General features: G+C 44.6%; 1 pseudogene across 1 annotated transcript in view; it reads right to left on the bottom strand.

Moving 5' to 3' along the window:
- The window catches only part of LOC310771627 (B-cell receptor CD22-like), a 32621-nt pseudogene extending 11595 nt beyond the window's left edge, over positions 1 to 21026 (bottom strand). Inside the window, exons 1-10 of the transcript in view lie at positions 20978 to 21026; positions 19448 to 19546; positions 16920 to 17031; positions 16507 to 16652; positions 14716 to 14836; positions 14419 to 14555; positions 13321 to 13443; positions 11462 to 11608; positions 2936 to 3041; positions 1931 to 2094 (exon numbers count right to left, since the gene is read on the bottom strand). The product of the transcript in view is annotated as a B-cell receptor CD22-like (transcript). The remainder of the gene's footprint in view (positions 1 to 1930; positions 2095 to 2935; positions 3042 to 11461; positions 11609 to 13320; positions 13444 to 14418; positions 14556 to 14715; positions 14837 to 16506; positions 16653 to 16919; positions 17032 to 19447; positions 19547 to 20977) is intronic.
- Between the last annotated feature and the right edge of the window lie 1552 nt (positions 21027 to 22578).

A 22578-nucleotide genomic window follows, 5' to 3' on the forward strand; every position in this document is an offset into this window, starting at 1 on the left:
GAATTGACCAACCACGGACCTCCTTATTTGCGGGGCGGTACATTTTGAACCATGCACCAATACAGAGGCTTGCCGCAGCTTTTCCTGCTGACTTGTGATTTAGACCCTCTGCTACGGAGGATCTGACCACATGAGACTAGATTAGAAAAGTATAGGCAGAGACAGAAAGAGAGATGATGAAAAGAATATAGGGAGAGGTAGAGTTCCTCGTATGTAATCTGATTACCTACTGTGGCAATAAAAGTGAATCTGAATCCGAGTTTGAGATACTGATAGAATCTGTGAGAGAATAATCTCTCCAGGACAGAGACAGAGAGGAGGAGAGATAGCAGTAAAGAAAGTAAACAAAGACACGCAGAGAGGAGAGATCAGAGAGGAGAGGAGAGGAGGGGAGACAAGAGGAGAGGAGACTAAAGGAGAGGAGGGAAGAGGAGGGGGAGAGGAGAGCAGAGGAGAGGAGAGGAGAGCAGGGGGGAGAGGAGGGGAGGGGAGGGGAGGGGAGAGGAGAGGAGAGGAGAGGAGAGGAGAGGAGAGGAGAGGAGAGGAGAGGAGAGGAGAGGAGAGGAGAGGAGAGGAGAGGAGAGGAGAGAGGTTTTCAAGTACACAGATAAGCCGTTTTCCCACATGCGCTTTTTACCGCTAAATGACCGGAATGTGGTCTAATGCCTTCATGTGTGAAAGTTGTTTTCCGGCATAAGCGCGACCCCGTCATCGCGGACATTTCACCAGTTTCGAGCCAGTCAGAAGAGCGGTATGCGCGATCAGGGACACAAGTGTGAAACGTGTCAAGTAATTTGCCACGACACCGGTCCTTCTCTCATGGGCGAGGTGTACACATGTTGCTTAATGTTCCAGCGGGCATAATCTAATCATTCGCGCACATTAAAGCAAACTGGCGAAATGATCTTGTGATAATAAGAGCGGTATGTCAGCTTCATGTGTGGGCGTGCTGATTTCCCCCTCTCCCCTCTCTGCTGCCTGCTCGCTCTCTGGCCAGTCCTTCAGTCCTCCTCCTTCAGTCACAGCCCGACAGGGACACAGATGAAGCAAATGCACGAAGCGAAATGTGGAAGTATTTTGCTTACGTTGCCGACAGCGAAGGCAAGCCCGGACACATCAAACAAAGCCAGTCTGTAAAAAGTGCTTCAACGCGACGCAGGTGAACGGATAAACATCGAACCAGCCAGGCTATTTCTCTCAGACACGGATCCCAACTTCTTCAAATATTTCAGTTCAAAGTCTGGTTAGCGAATGTGAATGATACAACATACATGCCCTCTTAAGTTAAACGAGTGTGATTTATTGTGTGACAAGCAAACTTATTTCACCAACGGAGTTTTGCCGACACGTCACTCCCCACCCGCTCTGCAGTGCCGCCCCGCCCCCCCAACATACAGGCAATTTCGCTGCTATATTCCCACATGCGAGCGCCCAGGTGTGAAGGGAAATGTCCGATATTGACTTACAAGTAATTTTCCGGTACGCATGTGGGAAAACGGCTATAGAGAAAGATGAGGTTGGTACTGGACTGGAGGCACCGTATTATTTAGCAGACAAAGGTGAGACTGCTAAGCTTAAATACTGATAACAAACCATGATGTCAAATCTTTTATTCTCATTTCACTCAGTTCGTGCGAGGCACGCTCGAAATGAGTGTGAGAAGCGTGCAATATTTCGAGTCATAATGGTAGCTTTCATGCTGATATTCCCAGCCTTTGAGAAAAATACACTTGTTTATGTGACTGAAATCCCAACCCTTGGAATGGCCAACCATGTCACATGCACACATATGCGCACGCATGCTTGAACACACACACACACACACACACACACACACACACACACACACACACACACACACACACACACACACACACACACACACACACACACACACACACACACACACACACACACATCCTCTACTTACACAGTACAGTGAGTGTAGCAGAAGGGGAGGTTTGGTATCCTAGTCGGTTCCATGTAGTACAGTAGTACTGACCAGCATGGTGAGCGCGCACTGATGGAAACGACAGGTTCTGGAAGGTTCCTTTGGCCCAAACCTGGTCACCTAGGATACGATACCATGCATACCTGGAGGAAGATGGATGGTGATGATGAAGATGGAGATGAAAATGAAAATGACTCACTATAGGACTGGCAATACTTCAATATTATCATTTATTGTCTTTCAATAGAATCATATTGTGGGGGAAAGTTATCATGATACACAATTCTGTCTTATATCTAAAAAGGATAAAAACTAAAATTAAAATATGAGATCTAAAACAAATTAGGGAATATTCTTTAAATAGGGAGTTTTCTCATACTTTATAGTACCAGTAGTATCAGTTCAGTGTGATTAATATCAATTTGATTATTCAACATGATTTTGGATACATTACCAGACAGCTCTCTTTTTCAGGAGCGCATTGTTCACATTCACACACACAGTCATACCTGGAAGCTGACCAGTACAACCACAGCCTGATCTGCTGGCCACTGATCAGCTCCACTGGAGCAGTTGGGGTTAGGGGCCTTGCTCAAGGGCACCTCAGTGGTGGTAATGAGGGAGGGGCAAGCACTGCGTTTCACTTTCCCCAAACAGATTCATACCGAGGATGGAACCAACTACCTTCCAGCCACAAGCTTGCTTCTCTAACCTTTAGGCCACCACTGCCTCTAACTAATTTCTTAGGATTATCATGATTAATAATTTACATTAATTGTTTGGCATTAATATAGTGTCTATATCACGCAGTCCTAGATAGATAGATAATCATTTTGAGATGATCATGATAATGATGACATAACGATGACACCAACAAGGATAATGATAACAAAAATCGATCAGGACAATGTTAAAAACTCAATCAAACCCCAGCATCACAGAAAACATTGCCTCCTAAAGCTAACAGGCAAAGAGTCTTCATACCTGTTGACAGGTGGGTGGGCGAGGCTGAGGCAGCTGAGGTTGACATATGCGCCTTCCCTGATGTCACCTGGAGGACTGACCAGCACCCGTGTGTTCTTGGGGGAGTCTTGACAGATGAAAAGACACCATAACTTACAAAGTACCCAAGTTCCCTTATGGCATATCTGATAAAGCATGTGTCAATAAACCTTATGGCATATGCCTGATAAAGCATGTGTCAATAAAGCAACAAAACACTGACATCACTTGGGGAATTGCTTTAAAGGTAAAGCCAATGTTTCAACCCAGGACCTAAAATGAACAGTCTTGCAATGGATCCCGTGCACCCCCATTAAACCATATCCTCATAGCGTTAGAAACAGCAAAGTAGTAGGAAAACTGTGGTGGTCAGCAAACAGGAAGTCAGCAGTCTAAATGGAGTTTATATCTCTTCCTGCTCAGACCTAGCCTGACTCCGCCAGATGGGGGCGGCATTGTTCCACAAATTCACAATCCCACCTCCGTCTGAACTCGGCTCAAGATCGGAGTTTAAACCGGCCCAATCAGCGTGAGCTACGGGCGGGCTTTAGGCGAGACCGGGTGTGACGCCACCGAGAATCGCCTGTGCGTTTGTAGTTCTTTCACTATTCAACATGGCGGCGGCTACCGAGGCTAGCTCCAGTGGGCTAGTCAAACATTCTATTCAAAAAACAATAAGCTAACATAAACGTTAAACACTTGATCTTACAGTGAGTATGAAACCGTAACTGTATTGCTGTAACGTTATCAACTATGAACGTTAGTAAACAAGACATTGTTGTAGAATTTGGGGAGATAGCCTTCAGACCGTTGCTAGGCTGGGAGAACTGAGCAGCCATCAGCTAGCTGTAAGGCTAGTGAATGGCTAGCCGTTAGCCATTCACGCAATTCACACAAACACAAAGCCCTTCTCACCACTGCCCAGTAAACATGTAATCTGTTAAACCATAATTTTTGTTCCAAATAGAAATAAATCATAACGTTAATCAAAATGCCACTGAAATATTAGCTAATCAACACAGAACTGGAAGGATCAGTGTGATGTATTGTCCCTTTACTGTTAGCTGAACGCAGTGTATTCTGCTATGACTGGCATGATTGGAATGTTGGCTGCTGTTTAATAAACCACGTTAACTCACATTGGTGTCCGAGTGACATATTATGTTATACAGGCGAGATTAAAGATCTCAGGATATAACAATCAGTTTATCTCATATTTTCCCCCGTATGACGCTTGCATAAATTATACTGTGAAGTGTGAATATAGCTCTCACAAGCATTATTGTAGTCCTTTATGTCTGATATTCTGGAGCTGTTACTCGAGAAATTGGTTTATCGATAGAACATATCTTAAGATTTTGCACTTGCACTTTTGATAGGGGGTAAACAAACGGCATGGGAGCCAATACTAGGAATAAATAAACAAGGAACCATTCTTAAAGTTTGAGATTATATCCAAATACATACTGCATGGTGTACTTTTTCCTCTTCTCTGTGCATACCTTGACGTCCTCTGGGCTCCAGGCAGCTCCCTTTCGCAGATTCATCTGACATCAGCATCTTTATGAATTTACATCATCTTATCATTGTATCCAATTGTGCCTCAGCAGATTATGTAACAAGTAACAACACCACCACACGGCCGTCTTTTCTCCGTATAGTTTATTATCACAAAAGTAAGCAAATAACATCTCCAGTCATGCGTAAACATCTATCATTCTATCATTCCACTGACAGATATGCTAAAATTCACCAGTCCTTAATGCTAAATAGTAGCGTTAAATCATTAGCTAGAGAGCGTTGCGTCTCCATGACGTTAGCCGTCCAGGGTGCGTGCCACTCGGTGTCATATCGTGTCATCAGTTCCCTGAAGAAACGAACAATGATATGTGTTAGTAATTAATCGCTGTTAACGTTAACATTATTCACCAATCATCAGACGTAGCACCCCAACCTCCGGGCGGGCGCTGACCGTGCCGGGGGCCCCTCTCCCGCGGAGACCCAGCACAGCCACCGCCCACGCCAAGAGCCCCTCGCGTGGGCGGTGGCTGCCCTGGGTCTCCGCGGCCGGGAGAGGGGCCCCCAGCACGGGTGGCGCCCGCCCGGAGGCCGGGTCGACTGCTAGCTAGTTGTGGATTGCTGCTGCCAAGCTAACTCGCAAATGTTGCTAACGTTAGCGTAACATCAGTTAATCCAATCAGTTACATTTAACGTGCAAAATGGCCTACCTGCACTTCATCCTCAGTCAGATATCTGCCGTTATTCTTCTTTGTTTTGGTAAATTGAATAGTCAATCGTTGCAGCCAATATTCACCTTACTAAAACCTAAAAAATCTGCGACCTCCATGCTAACTATTTAGCAATTGTAGTCCTATCTGTTTACAATTCTCCAGGCGCTGCCGCTGCTACGTCATGATGGCAAGTCGATCTGATTGGTTGGCGTTGGCACGCTCAGACGGTGACAGACAGACGGTCCATCCAATCACCTGCCAAGTAGCTTGAAAAAAGTGACCGCCCTCTTCAGCAAGGTAGCTTGGCCAAACCCAGATGGATGTTGGTTGTGAAACAAATGTTGTGAACCAACTTACATCCATCTGGCAGCGTCAGCTCAGACCATATGACAACTCTGACAAAACTAGCGTTTCAAACAGAGCTGTTGGCCAATCAATATAACCAGACTAACCTCTAACAGACTTACACAACACAAGTAGCCCCATGATCCATTTTGAGTCGCCAACCCATAGTTTAAGAAACCTGACCCGAACCTGGTTGGAACACTTTGCATGTGATACTACAGAAAAGCTGTGACAACCTTACATGTTACGTTGAGTAGGAGTGGGTTGGAGCCTTACATGTTATGTTGAGTAGGAGTGGGTTGGAGACTTACAGGTTACGTTGAGTAGGAGTGGGTTGGAGACTTACATGTTACATTGAGTAGGAGTGGGTTGGAGACTTACGTACATGTTACGTTGAGTAGGAGTGGGTTGGAGACTTACATGTTACGTTGAGTAGGAGTGGGTTGGAGCCTTACATGTTACGTTGAGTAGGAGTGGGTTGGAGACTTATGTTACGCTGAGTAGGAGTGGGTTGGAGCCTTACATGTTATGTTGAGTAGGAGTGGGTTGGAGACTTACATGTTACGTTGAGTAGGAGTGGGTTGGAGCCTTACATGTTACGTTAAGTAGGAGTGGGTTGGAGCCTTACATGTTACGTCGAGTAGGAGTGGGTTGGAGCCTTACATGTTACGTCGAGTAGGAGTGGGTTGGAGACTTACATGTTACGTTGAGTAGGAGTGGGTTGGAGACTTACATGTTACGTCGAGTAGGAGTGGGTTGGAGCCTTACATGTTACGTCGAGTAGGAGTGGGTTGGAGCCTTACATGTTACATGGAGTAGGAGTGGGTTGGAGACTTACATGTTACGTTGAGTAGGAGTGGGTTGGAGCCTTACATGTTACGTTGAGTAGGAGTGGGTTGGAGCCTTACATGTTACATGGAGTAGGAGTGGGTGGAAGCCTTACATGTTACGTTGAGTAGGAGTGCGTTGGAGACTTACATGTTACGTTGAGTAGGAGTGGGTTGGAGACTTACATGCGTTGAGTAGGAGTGGGTTGGAGCCTTATGTTACGTTGAGTAGGAGTGGGTTGGAGCCTTACATGTTACGTTGAGTAGGAGTGGGTTGGAGCCTTACATGTTATGTTGAGTATGAGTGGGTTGTTGGAGCCTTACATGTTACGTTGAGTAGGAGTGGGTTGGAGCCTTACATGTTACGTTGAGTAGGAGTGGGTTGGAGACTTACATGTTACGTTGAGTAGGAGTGGGTTGGAGCCTTACATGTTACATGGAGTAGGAGTGGGTTGGAGACTTACATGTTACGTTGAGTAGGAGTGGGTTGGAGCCTTACATGTTACGTTGAGTAGGAGTGGGTTGGAGCCTTACATGTTACATGGAGTAGGAGTGGGTGGAAGCCTTACATGTTACGTTGAGTAGGAGTGCGTTGGAGACTTACATGTTACGTTGAGTAGGAGTGGGTTGGAGACTTACATGCGTTGAGTAGGAGTGGGTTGGAGCCTTATGTTACGTTGAGTAGGAGTGGGTTGGAGCCTTACATGTTACGTTGAGTAGGAGTGGGTTGGAGCCTTACATGTTATGTTGAGTATGAGTGGGTTGTTGGAGCCTTACATGTTACGTTGAGTAGGAGTGGGTTGGAGCCTTACATGTTACGTTGAGTAGGAGTGGGTTGGAGCCTTACATGTTACGTTGAGTAGGAGTGGGTTGGAGCCTTACATGTTACATGGAGTAGGAGTGGGTTGGAGCCTTACATGTTACGTTGAGTAGGAGTGGGTTGGAGCCTTACATGTTACGTTGAGTAGGAGTGCGTTGGAGACTTACATGTTACGTTGAGTAGGAGTGGGTTGGAGACTTACATGTTACGTTGAGTAGGAGTGGGTTGGAGCCTTACATGTTACGTTGAGTAGGAGTGGGTTGGAGCCTTACATGTTACATGGAGTAGGAGTGGGTTGGAGCCTTACATGTTACGTTGAGTAGGAGTGGGTTGGAGCCTTACATGTTACGTTGAGTAGGAGTGCGTTGGAGACTTACATGTTACGTTGAGTAGGAGTGGGTTGGAGCCTTACATGTTACGTTGAGTAGGAGTGGGTTGGAGACTTACATGACTGTTAAGTTGAGTAGGAGTGGGTTGGAGACTTACATGTTACGTTGAGTAGGAGTGGGTTGGAGACTTACATGACTGTTACGTTGAGTAGGAGTGGGTTGGAGCCTTACATGTTACATTGAGTAGGAGTGGGTTGGAGACTTACATGTTACGTTGAGTAGGAGTGGGTTGGAGACTTATGTTACGTTGAGTAGGAGTGGGTTGGAGACTTACATGTTACGTTGAGTAGGAGTGGGTTGGAGACTTACATGTTACATTGAGTAGGAGTGGGTTGGAGACTTACATGTTACGTTGAGTAGGAGTGGGTTGGAGACTTACATGTTACATTGAGTAGGAGTGGGTTGGAGCCTTACATGTTACGTTGAGTAGGAGTGGGTTGGAGACTTACATGTTACATTGAGTAGGAGTGGGTTGGAGACTTACATGTTACGTTGAGTAGGAGTGGGTTGGAGACTTACATGTTACGTTGAGTAGGAGTGGGTTGGAGACTTACATGTTACGTTGGGTAGGAGTGCGTTGGAGCCTTACATGTTACGTTGAGTAGGAGTGGGTTGGAGACTTACATGTTACGTTAAGTAGGAGTGGGTTGGAGACTTACATGTTACGTTGGGTAGGAGTGCGTTGGAGACTTACATGTTACGTTGAGTAGGAGTGGGTTGGAGCCTTACATGTTACATTGAGTAGGAGTGGGTTGGAGACTTACATGTTACGTTGAGTAGGAGTGGGTTGGAGACTTATGTTACGCTGAGTAGGAGTGGGTTGGAGCCTTACATGTTACGTTGAGTTTGAGTGGGTTGGAGACTTACATGTTACGTTGAGTAGGAGTGGGTTGGAGCCTTACATGTTACGTTGAGTAGGAGTGGGTTGGAGACTTACAGGTTATGTTGAGTAGGAGTGGGTTGGAGACTTACATGACTGTTACGTTGAGTAGGAGTGGGTTGGAGCCTTACATGTTACATTGAGTAGGAGTGGGTTGGAGACTTACATGTTACGTTGAGTAGGAGTGGGTTGGAGACTTACATGTTACGTTGAGTAGGAGTGGGTTGGAGCCTTATGTTATGTTGAGTAGGAGTGGGTTGGAGCCTTACATGTTACATTGAGTAGGAGTGGGTTGGAGCCTTACATGTTACGTTGAGTAGGAGTGGGTTGGAGCCTTACATGTTACGTTGAGTAGGAGTGCGTTGGAGACTTACATGTTACATTGAGTAGGAGTGGGTTGGAGCCTTACATGTTACGTTGAGTAGGAGTGGGTTGGAGACTTACATGACTGTTACATTGAGTAGGAGTGGGTTGGAGCCTTACATGTTACATTGAGTAGGAGTGGGTTGGAGACTTACATGTTATGTTGGGTAGGAGTGGGTTGGAGCCTTACATGTTACGTTGAGTAGGAGTGGGTTGGAGACTTATGTTACGTTGAGTAGGAGTGGGTTGGAGACTTACATGTTACGTTGAGTAGGAGTGGGTTGGAGACTTACATGTTACGTTGAGTAGGAGTGGGTTGGAGCCTTACATGTTAGGTTGAGTAGGAGTGGGTTGGAGACTTACATGTTACGTTGAGTAGGAGTGGGTTGGAGACTTACATGTTACGTTGAGTAGGAGTGGGTTGGAGACTGTTACGTTGAGTAAGAGTGGGTTGGAGACTTACATGTTACGTTGAGTAGGAGTGGGTTGGAGCCTTATGTTATGTTAACACATTCACTGCCAGCCGTTTTTTTTTTACTGTAGGTAGGTTCTGCCAGAGGTTTTTTTTGAGGATTCTGGCTCATCTTTCAAGACCCGAGGATTCTTTTCTGCTAAGATTTTGTGAACACACAATATCTCAAAAGAACTAATAGAATGTGTGCTTTCTCTGTCTAAAATAGTTAGTTTGTAGAGTTAGTAGTTATGTAAGCATTAGCAGTTGAATACAGCATGGTTTCAGCGTCTGGAAATTTATTCTGAGATAAACGGCTTTTTGTGAAATTCGATAGAACAGTCACTTTAACCATTCATTTTTGGCATCAGTAAGACGTCAGACATCTAAACAATAGTTTTGAACAGTAATTTCCTCCATAACAGCAGGAAACCCCCCTCTGCTTCCAACTCCTCCCTCCGTGGGCGTTCTCCTCCGCCCTCCTTGGCTCTGCAGCGGGTCTGTGACAAACGAGTTGCTGCTGCCTGGCAGTCTGGATGGGGCTCGCTGGATGGGTTTCGCTCGTTTCTTGGCGTTTTGGTTGAGAGCTCTGATGAAGCTCTTGCGATTCTGGGCTTATTTATGGTGCGTGTTTCAAAGTGTGCATCCAGTCTATTCTTGGAACCCCCCACCGTTGCCACCGCTGTGCGTCAGCGCGAAAGTGAAAGCGTTTTCGCCATCCATTTTACATTATGAGAACGGCTTCCTCGCGCTTTTCCCTCCAGTTTTGGCTCGCCTCTTCCTACTCTGGAGAGACATGTCGCCACTCAGTGGGTCGGTAAAATAGATTATACACATTCAATACCTCCAATATTGGTATAGGAGACGTAAAAGGGTTAGATCAACGTCCCACCGTCAAAAAAAAAAATCTATTTTTTTGACGTATTAATACGTCATTGGCAGTGAACCGTTGGATTTTTTTTGACGGATTAATACGTCATTGGCAGTGAACGTGTTAAGTAGGAGTGGGTTGGAGCCTTACATGTTACGTTGAGTAGGAGTGGGTTGGAGCCTTACATGTTACGTTGAGTAGGAGTGGGTTGGAGACTTACATGTTATGTTGAGTAGGAGTGGGTTGGAGACTTACATGTTACGTTGAGTAGGAGTGGGCTGGAGCCTTATGTTACGTTGAGTAGGAGTGGGTTGGAGACTTACATGTTACGTTGAGTAGGAGTGGGCTGGAGCAGGGGCGGACTGGGACCATAATTCAGGCCGGGCATTAGATACCATGCAGGCCAGGCCAACACACGCGGACACACATTTGAAAAATGTCGGCCGTTTGAAGCAAGATTTGGTGAATATAATGCTAACCTGATGTTACATGTTATGTTACCTATTTGTTCACTAATAGAATTCAACATTGCCTAGATAACTGCAAGTATAATATGAAGACGTAAAAACAAAAACATGCCTCTGTACAAAAGCTTGACAACAAACTTAATTTAAGGAAGAGTGCAGTGTCCTGTCTTGGCTTGTCTGAGGTTAAATGCAAATACAAAAAAAATCTAAATGCTTCATCTCCACTTTAAACTGTATTGTGCAGTCCTACTGATAATCCCATAATGCACATTAATGTGAAAGCAATAAGCATATAGCCTACACATTTTTCACTTTATGCTCTGAAATTGTAGCCTACCTGAAGGTTCCTGATTCTGATAAGTTCAACACCACCTCCAGCTGTGCAGGAGCACCTGCTGCAGTGCTAGTGCTGCTTCTGCCTCCTTCTCCACTTTTGTGAAGAAAACCCCAAAAGCAATCCAACCCATACTTTCAGTTTAGCCACTACTGTTGACATTTGACCAATGGGATTATATAGCCTAATATAAATAAATAAATAAATATAAATTAGTGTTAATTTCATTTCTCTCGAATATTCTAGAGGCAATAGACAATTGTCTACCACTGATATTGTAGTTTAGGCCAAGACACAACATAGGCTCCTTGCTTTCCACCTCTGCACCTCTTTTCTTCTCCATTTTGGCACCATTGAACAGCAAGCTCCGCCCACCCGCGCTGGGGTCTCAGCAGCTTCTGACTGAAAAGTTAACTCATTCCTTGCCTGCTGTTTTTTTTTGTTTTTTTTGCAGGCCAGGCCAGGCCAGGCCACCGGGCATCTGTCCGAAGCGCCCGGTTATGCAGTCCGCGCCTGGGTTGGAGACTTACATGTTATGTTGAGTAGGAGTGGGTTGGAGCGATCCGGCCCCAGGGAGTTTCGCGCTACACAGAAGTACTCGCCTCTGTCTGTGTATTTGAGATGGGACAGGAGGAGCTGGGACCGAAAACTGTCTGGGATACTGCCACTCTCCATGTCTGGAACGCGTACGTACGTACGTACGCACACGCACGCACGCACGCACGCACGCACGCACGCACGCACGCACACACACACACACACACACACACACACACACACACACACACACAAATTACCAGAATGAATAATGAATTTAAGTCTGTGTGAGGACTGCCAACTGTGAAAAGATGAAAAGATCTAAATTATACACTGGGCACCAAAACATTGCTTTCTTCTCACAAAGGGCCTATACAAAGCTACCAAAATTCAATAAAGTTGATGAACTGTTGATAAGTCTCTATTGTATTAGCAAACTCTATCTGATTCAATCATTCATTAATACGCCTGGAGTGAGTTTAGTTTATTTAAAGATCCCCATTAGAAGCACGAGGAAGTACCTCTAGTCTTCCTGGGGTCCTGAACATAGAAAATACAATCATACAAAAAGGTACAGTCAATGTACCAACAGTGAGAAGGGGCTGGTTTCCATCAAAGACATATACATGCATGCAGTAGATGGTCATTTTGCATCCTTTGATCTACTGAAGAGGAAGTTTGAGTTGCCCGGCACGAACTGGCTCAGATTCCTCCAAATCAGATCAGATTCCTCCAAATCAGAAATCATGTTCGATCCAAGATTTGCACCTTTGAAGCGCTCCCAAACGATCATGCTTTTTTCAATGTATTGCTGAGCCCTCCTCACTCCAAGCATTTAATCTCTAGAATTGTACGTCTGTTTGATAACTGCAACACGGCCTCTACTGAGGGGATTAGAGAAGCATGGCAGGTGGAACTTGGTGTTGATTTATCTGACATTATATGGGAAAGGAGTCTGTCTGTAGTACAACTCTGCTCAGTTAATAACAGACATCAGCTGATCCAATTTAAAGTCACTCACCATCTTCACTACTCCAAAGATAAACTACACAAGGGCTTCCCTTCTGTCTCACCACTGTGTGACAGGTGTCAGGTGTCAGAGGGCACACTTTCTCATGCCTTCTGGTTCTGCCCTTCACTAATGGGATTCTGGGGCAAAATATTTGATTTGTACTCTAAGGCCTACAAAATAACCCTACAACCGGAGGCAGAACTCGGATCTTCGGCTGCTTGGAGTCCTCTCTGAACTTCCCTACAGCTGTGCAACAATCTCTGACACTGGGGACAACTGTCGCCAAAAGACTCATCCTGAAGGAATGGAAGCCCTCCTCTTCACCTTCTTTCAGGTGTGGCTGATGGACATGATCTCTGTTATACAGATGGAGAGACTCAGGTGAGGCCCCTGAGAACCGACTCGCTTAAAAGTTTCTCAACTATCTGGGACCCATTTTTGGCCTACTTTGATGAGGTTAAGAATGACAAGTGACTGAGGTTAGGGCGGGGTGACGGATGGCTCCTCCGGCTGGTGTCTCATGGACCCCTTATGTAGGATCCCATGCACATGATCTCTTACAAACACATAAGCACCTTATGTTGCTGATAGCACCATGTTGTAATGTTCAATGCCGATGATGTATGTGTTTTTTTCTCTCTCTCTCTCTTTCTTTTGTTCCTTTCCTGTGTCTGAGCTTGTTTGTCTTGTTCGTATATTGTTCTATACATTTTTGTAATAAAATATTTAAAAAATATATTAATAATTCATCATCATAAAGACGAATAAAGTACACGTTAATCTGTCAATACAGTATATACAGTCAGCATATTGATACACAGAAAACATGGAGTCCCGCACCTTTGAACCAAGCAAAGCTCTCTACAGGTGGAGCTGCATCACTACTGCAGGTCAGAGTGACCGACTCCCCCTCTGTCACCTCTCCTACAGGGGAAACCGCTATGGTGGTGGAGCGAGGACCATCTGGACGGGGGAGAAAGGGAGAAGAAAGAGAGGGGAGGGGGGAGAGTAGAGGACAAGTTGAAAGAGGAGAGGAGATGATTCAATGGTTGGATGTAGAAATTGGGCAAATCAAATTGTAACTACAGTATACACTGCACACACACAACTCTGTATGAAAAACACTTCATTTTGATCAGAGCTACTAGCAGGCGTATACAGTCCCTGATTCATTTTGCTGAGACACTGCACTGTTAAAGGATCAGACACAATGCTTTTGAATATATCTGAAAATGTCCTAGTTGGGAAAAACAACATTCAAGTCTGATGATGGAGTTGGAGAGTCAGGGAACATTTTGCTGCCGAAGTTTCCAACTTATGAGTCAACGATAACCTTTAACCTCCTGATGGCGGAAAAATCTGAATAATGCACTCATTCATTTAAAATCTACTTTGTCAGACATCTGATATGCGTTCTCTTTTGCTCATTATTCCCTGGTCAAGAAACTAGTGAGTGTCAAGTGCTTTTCAAAAGCAAGAGCCAGCCAAATCCACATAGTTTGTTTATTGTTTGTCTTTTGTTTTATTTTCAAACCAAAAACATGAATGCAATATTGTTTGAAGTGCCAGATGTCGGACCTTCCCATCCACATGTGAATGCACCAGGATATCCTACTACTATAATTGGAGGGCCATATGTGTGTATGTATGTCCGTATGTATGTCCGTCCTTCTGTATGTCCGGAGTTGGAAGGCGCACCTTTGCTCCGATCGCCTCCAATCTCATCTGATTGAGTTCAACCTTGGGAAGTGCGCTGCTGGGAACACGATGGAGTTTGGTCACACCCAAAAAAAGTGTGCCCATGGTGAAATGAGTACGTGAAGCGTGCACTAATGTAATTTGTGAAAATGTTGTGTTTTGTTTGGCTTATTTGGATGATTGGTTGGTTAGTTGGTTGATTGATTGATTGATTGATTGATTGATTGATTGATTACTCACATCCCAGAGCCAGGGACAGGGGTGGGGACTGTACATTCTGTGGTGGGATTGGTCGGCAAGCATAGGCTCCGGTATGCTGTTGGTCAAAGTGGTTGACAATCATCCATTTCTCATAGGAGCCGAGGTTCAGTCCGTTCCTGTGTGCAAAACATCATACTATGGCATCTAGAAGTGTCCTTTCATTTTAACTCTCTTAACAGCTCCAAGTACAAACAGTGGGGAAGCCCACAATACATACACATAGTTGTACACACATAATATACATGCATGCATACACACACATACACACTCACACACCTGTACAATGTAAGGCTCCTTCCTGGAGCAGCACATCCGCTGGCCTGACAGCCTAGAAACACAGTCTCTCCAAAGGCAAACATGTTGGCTGGCCTCGCTGGATGCACTAGGACCTTGAGGTCTGAACACACGCACACACGCACACACACACACACACACACACACACACACACACACACACACACACACACACACACACACACACACACACACACACACACACACACACACACACACACACACACACACACACACACACACACACACACACACACACACACAAATTGCCAGGACTGTGCATGAACATATCTAAATTATATAAACAAGTGCGGGGTGAATACCTCAATGGGATGTTGTAATGTCACAGTACCGTAAATTCCGGACTATAAGCCGCGGCTTTTTTCCCGTTTTTTGGGCTTTTTTGGCCCCTGCGGCTTATATAACGGTGCGGCTTATCTATGGATTTTTTCCAAAAAAAAAAAAAAAATCTCTCTTTTTTAGCACTCTTTCTAACTATAAATCCACTTCTGTTTTAATTTCCTCTCTTGCCCTCTTTTAACAACATAACATAACATAACATAACACAACACAGGTAAGCAGAAAGAAAAAGACGAAGCAATCACGCCATGAATGAGGAAATGACTCACCTGCTGGAGGCTGGAGATACACGGCTTGGGCTAAACTTTTACTCCGTGAAACACTATCGATTAAGTCCGACATCGCTCAGAGGTTTTGAGCAGCTTGAAAACAAGTTTGAAAACGTGCAGAAGTCCATCCACTCACTCACTAAAGAAACTAAGGCAACCGTGAACAGAGTTTATAATGCGGAAAAGCGCATCAGCGCACTGGAGGACAAAAACAACACAGTGAGTCCGAAAATGGATAAAATGCAAAATCGAAACCCTGCACACGCAGGTTGATGACTTAATCAGCAGGAGTAAAAGAAATAACATTCGCCTGATCAATGTAAAAGAGGGAGCTGAGATTGGTGACATGGACGCTTTCGTGGCAAAATCCTGTGTTACATCCTGGACCTGAAGGAAGGCGAGAAACCACCAGAGGTGGACAGGGCACACCGGGCGCCTCGGCCACGTCCAGACCCCGGCCTGCCACCGAGGGCCATCTTCATCTGCCTACTCCGCTGGCCCGACCGTCAACTCATCCTCCAGGCTGCGGGGAAGAAGCCCCTCACCTGGGAGGGTACGCGCTTTTTCGTCCGGCAGGACCTCTCCGCGTTGGTGCAACAGAAACGCGCAACATACAACAGCATCATCGAGTCAATGGATATCGCTTTGGCGTACTGTACCCAGCGAGACTCGTCATAACCATTGATGGACAGCGGCGGAACAAGAGCTCAAAGTGAAACTGCCGAATATCTTTTGAGTTGGACTGGTCAATAGTACTGTGAGTAACTAAAATAAAAAAATAAAAAACGGAATTCTCTCTTCTTTAGCACTCTTTCTAACTATAAATCCACTTCTGTTTTAATTTCCTCTCTTGCCCTCTTTTCACCACACCGCGGACACTGTAAAAAAAACAAAAAATACCATTAAAACACCCGCGGCTTATAGTCCGGTGCGGCTTATATAAGAAAAAAATAGTCAACTTTGAAGGTGCGGCTTATAGACCGGTGCGCCTTATAGTCCGGAATTTACGGTACATGCTTTTTCAGAGAATGTCACCAGTTTCACAGGAAAGCATGTTAGCACATGCTTTATAAATACTGTTTCACGTGCCTCAAGGTTCATCCCACCCTGAAGCATATTTTCAGGGAAGCTGGACCTACTGTACCTGTGACGGCCAGAGAGACGGTGTCAGGTGAGGTCCATCTCCCCTGGGGCTGGTCTGTCTCAAACCTGAAGTGGTACTGGCCCGCATCACTCAGCCTAACACCCCTAATCTGGACTGAACAGCTGGAGTAGCTGACCCCGATGTAGCTGGAATCCAGGATTGACTTGTTATACATCCATTCACAAATCCATTCATTAAGTTGTGTTCTGTTAATTTGTGCATACTTTGATTCTCTGGTGATTCATTCTTTCACTCCTTCACATTCTTGAACTATCACAATGGTGTTGATTCATTCGCCATTACATAGTGTGTGTGTGTGTGTGTGTGTGTGTGTGTGTGTGCGTGCGTGCGTGCGTGCGCGTGCGTGTATGTGTGTGTGTGTGTGTGCACGCGTGTGTGCGTGTGTTTCTCACCGTGTGCGTCCACGGTAGGACGGGCTGATCAGGTCTGGGTCAGAGTGGTAGGTAAACTCCCTGCGACCCTCTGCAGACACACGGAACCACATGACCCGCCTCACTGTGTGGCCTGTAAAAATAAATAAAAAATAGTCAATTCAAAAGCACAAGACTAGTGCAAATAAAGCCCAATTTATGCTTTGTCTGCCGACACTTTTGAAACGGCCGCCGACAGAAATGATGACTTGAGTCGACACTTTCAAGTGTCGGCGAGCAGTGTCTGCTACCTGGTGAAATGTCTAGTGTCGCTGACTACTAGGGGTGTGCCACCTTAGGCACCTCACGATTCGATTTGATTACGATTAAGGGTGCTATGATTCGATTATTAAACGATTATTACGATTATTACGATTAATCACGATTTTCGATGCATCTTTTTCACCAAACAGGATTTTTTTTAAGCAAGGTATATTTGTCAGTATCCATTAATTAAAGTAAGCAAACAAATGTACCTCCATTATCTTCAGTTGCGACTGAAGTCCACGCATCACATGTTACAGCCACCCTGCATGCTTTCTTCAGTGATTCCAGTTTCCAGTACTTCGGTTTTGGTCTTGTTTTACAGTTAAGGAACTACTTTCCGGGCGAAATACCGTATTTTTCGCAAATAAAGCAAAAAAAAAAATGCAAAAAAAAATGCAAAAAAATAAATAATCGATAATCGAACATTGTGAATCGATTTTAATCGTCACGTGACTCATCGCGATGCATCTAAAAAACGATTAATCGGCACACCCCTACTGACTACGTCACGATGTGTCGCGCAAGTCTGATTGGCTATATAGACGGCACGCGCTTAACTTCCTTGTTTTGGTTTTCACTCGATTGAAATGAATGAACGTGTCCCCGCTATTTTTATCAGCCTGTCCTTGATGTATGACTTCGTGAAAATCACAAAGAACATTGTGACCAATTTCCCAGAGAGAGAGGAGGTGAGTTGTGTGTCGTTTATATGCGGCTGCAGCCAAGTACGTTATATCTTGCCTCCGAGTTGGTTTCACTGTGCGTTCCCTCTCTTCTCTTGGCTGTCTGCAGCTGCTTATAGCGTTCGAGTGTCACGTGACCGTTGAACCGAGGCGAACATTCACTGAATTATAAATGCAACACCATGAGCGACACTTTCTTTTTCGTCTGCGACCATGTCCTGAGCGACACTTTCTAATAAGTATAAATTAAGCTTTAGATGGACAAACAGACAGAATGAAGGAATAGACCTTATTCGCGAACCCTGGACGGCACCATATTGTTGACATACCGTCCTGCACGCACAGCGCTGCAGCAGCTGACAACTAGTAACAGCCTTATTGTCATTTCTGTTCCATTACAATAGTGATAAAAACCCCAAAGTTGTTGTTTGTATGCTGCCATTAATGACTGTAATAATAAACAAAAGAAAACGAGGTGAACAGACTTTGCTGTGAGGAGCTGCCAGAAAGTTTCACCTCTCTCTCCCAACTATCCAGACATCTCCTGTGTGCTGACGTATCCTCAGTCTCGCTCCCTTCACATCTGTGGACGGTATAGATAAAAACAAACCACGGGGACTTTATTGCTGTCATTACTACAGCATGTATAACGCAGGTCACCATCCGAACACAACAGGAACGATACAGGTAAGGTTAACGGCGGCTAGCTTCCTATAAACACAAATCTTACATAGGCTGTCACTTGAGAGCCGCAGCTCTATGTCAACAACATGGCGTCGGTGGGCGTGCCCGTACGTGAGTTACGTCAATCGAATAAGGTCTATAGGGGAGGAAGAAAAAGAAGATGATGAAGATGATGATGCAAATCAACAAAAGCGATGAAAAAAAAACCAACAGTATCAAGCATCTCAGAGTCTAGGATCATTCCTGCAATTGAATAAGTTGGTTTCTACCTTAGCTGCTTGCGTGCTTGGAAATGTGTATCTACAGCATTTGAAACTATGTTGTAAGCAAACATAACATAATTTTGGTAATAATATCAGGTATTACATGAGTTTCACTTTCTCAGCATGAGCCAAAATCTCAGTTCTCAGTCTCTATCCGTGTCGCTCAACTAGAGACTAGAGAGAGCTTTCTCCCAGCTTTCCTTGTTAAATCTGGTTGGAAATGATTTGAGAGTTAAAAACAAACAAACTGTGTCGCAGAACCAATCCAGAGTCTTTAAGGCAATGCAGAAGTCTTGTGCTTGTAAATCAAATAAGAATAAGAATCGAATAACGTAACGTTGCTCGCGACATTCATTTCCAATGTTTTAAAAAGCTCTCTCTGTGTTACGAAGTGATTCTCTGTATCTCCAGTTTGTTTCACTATGGAGGATAATGCAGGGAGAGCGTCATTTCCCGTAACTTAACAAAGGGCCGTAGGTTTGTTAGCGGGCGATTTTTGACAAAGAGTTCCCAGACGATTGGTAGGCGGAGCCAAGTGTCTGGGAGCCGAGCTCCATCTCAGAAGTAACAAGACGTTGCAACAGAAAAACTGAAAGATACATTGGCAGAATACCTGATGGGTAGTCATAACGGCAGGGCAGAGTGACCGTTGTTCCTGCCCACACACAGATCTCCCTCCTAGAAAATGACACACTCCACCTGCTCTGGCTACCTGCAGGGACACACACCCACACCCACACACACACACACACCCACACCACACACACACACACACCCACACCCACACCCACACCACACACACACACACACACACACACACACACACACACACACACCACACACACACACACACACACACACACACACACACACACACACACACACACACACACACACACCACACACACCCCACACACACACACACACACACACACACACACACACACACACACACCCACACCCACACCACACACACACACACACACACACACACACACCACACACACACACACACACACACACACACACACACACACACACACACACACACACACACACACCCACACACACCCCACACACACACACACACACACACCACACACACACACACACACACACACACACACACACCCACACACACACCCCACACACACACACACACACACACACACACCACACACACACACACACACACACACACACACACACCACACACACCACACACACATTGAGATGTACATGTATGGAACAAATACAGAGGCACGCTCAGTTACAGTTAGTAACGTGCACACATACACAAAAAGCACATCGCTGTCAGGCCCACCGAAAAACATGACACGCATGCAAAGCACCCAAGGCCTTCCAACAGCATCTCTCTACTGTACTGTACACACAGCTGTCTTTCCACACTGATGCTTTCCACCATCTGCTCCAGTGTTTACTAAAGACTGGCTCCAGAGCCAAAGGTTGGGTTCGGGAAGATCAAAACAGATCACCCAAATGTCTAAATAAACTAGCATCCCAAAGCTACTGGCCCAAAGTCCCGAAATATAAGATATGTTCGAGTTATGGAATAAATTATTGGAGACTCAGCGGCCTGAAAGAAGGGCACATTTTGGCAGGCGAAGAAGAAGAAGAAAAGTGATTGGGTCAGTGTGCAGATCCTCGGAGAAGACGTTGTAAAGCCACAGATCCACTCAGCTCAGCGAGTGACACATACAGTACAATGGAGCCCTGATGATGAGGCTTGATGCTGTCAGCCTGTGCTACAGTAAGTGCCTGCCTGGCTGACTACACAGCACAAAAGACAATCAATACTTCCTGTATAAATAACCTGGGCGTAAAGGAAGGGCACCTGGCTGCCCAACCTTAGATGTATAATGCATCCTGTAGGTCAATGATTCATTTTTCTGTCCAACTGTTGTCACTTGTCATGTGTGACACCTTTTGTTGATGTGAGCAGTGTGTGTACGCAAGACAAATATCTGACAATAAAACAGCCAGCCATCTCATCTCTCACCTCTCCTTGTGTGCAAAGAAACACCGCAGTAATAAAAAAAGGATACAATCGTTCGATTGAAAATTGCACGTCAAGGTGACTAAAGTTATATAATATATTATTTAGTAAGGTGTTTTTCTTTACCTGGTAAAGCTGTTAGGATGGTGCCCAGAACTAACGCACCTGCAAACATCTCCGCTGACACGAGCTCTGTAATGTCACCGGAGAGAAAGAGAGGTGGAGAGAAAAACAAAAGGCGGGGGAGAAAGACAGAGAGAGAGAGAGGGGGGGTGAACACAATTTAACCTGCAAAACAACATCCAACTGGTGAAAATACAAATGCACTCACCTGTTATAGTATCTTCATTCACCTCGGTCAGTCAAAGGGGCATCTGAGACGCACGCGTGTGGTGTGGAGGGAGGTGTTTTTTTTGAGAGAGGTGAGAGTTGCATGGTGGTCAGAATCGAGTAGCAAGAGGTGGGAGGAGGAGGGAGGAGGAAGATGAGGAAGTAGATGTAGTTGTTTTTTTTCTTCTTCAGTAGTTGCAACTGCCCACCATGTGCTATCTTCTGAAAGAAAACATTGTATTGTTGCTATTTTCACCCCCGTCACTCTTTCCACTTCTCCTTCTGTAGCTCACTTTGTTTTTAAATATCACCTCGGTCAGTGAGCTGTGGTGACTGCTTTGCTACTTTGACTTACTGTGACAGTGGCATTTGACTTTCACTAGCAATTGAAAGTAAGTAATAGTACGTAGATGTAATTCATCAGTAATCTGTAGACTTATTGCACAGTGAGAGATGGAAGGACAAGGATGGGAACATTTTCCATTTTGAAAGGAGCTAAAGTGCAAATATTGTAGGCCATATTCAAATATCATCTTCCTATTTTCTGTATGACATCAAGCAGATTTAGATAATAGAATCATTCATGGTCATCATTGTGAGTCTCATTATGTCTCATCTACAGTACTACTGTACCACCACAGCTACAGTCAGGTTCAAGACATTGAGTCAGAAAAACAACCTTTACTCATGCTTTTGTGTTTTTATTATTATTTTATTAATGTGGGCATATGCATGTATGTACAGTATGTATATGTATGTACTGTATGTATGTATGTATGTATGTACTATGTATGTATGTACTGTATGTATGTATGTATGTATGTATATGTATGTATGTACAGTGTATGTATGTATGTATGTATGTATGTATATGTATATGTATGTACATGTATGTGTGTGTGTATGTATGTATGTATGTATGTATCTATGTATGTACTGTATGTATGTATGCATGTACTGTATGTATGTATGTATGTATGTATGTATGTATGTATGTATGTATGTATGTATATTTTATTTATTTAGTTACAGTAGTTAATTCGTTAGTTAGTTAGTTACATAGTTAGTTAATAATGTCAAATTATTATCTAGGCTGATGCAATCCTTACACTGGTGTCTAAAATGATCAATGACACAGACCACAATGAATCAAGCCCCCCTTATCCTGCAGTAGAGAACAAGCAAAGGGCACTTGAATGTACATCAAGCCAAACAGACCTGACCTCCACTCAGTGATCTTACCCATGGATCTCTAAATGAGAGCCAGATATAAGCCTTTGTCATGACGGGTGTAACAATATGACATATGGTACAATATGGTACGCTACCAAAATATAACGGGATATAGTATTTCATGGTATTGATTCCCCCCCTTTTAATTAAACCTACTATGGCTT

This window comes from Poromitra crassiceps, assembly GCF_964638095.1.
Source record: "Poromitra crassiceps genome assembly, contig: HAP1_SCAFFOLD_908, whole genome shotgun sequence".
In the NCBI taxonomy this organism is placed as follows: domain Eukaryota; kingdom Metazoa; phylum Chordata; class Actinopteri; order Beryciformes; family Melamphaidae; genus Poromitra; species Poromitra crassiceps.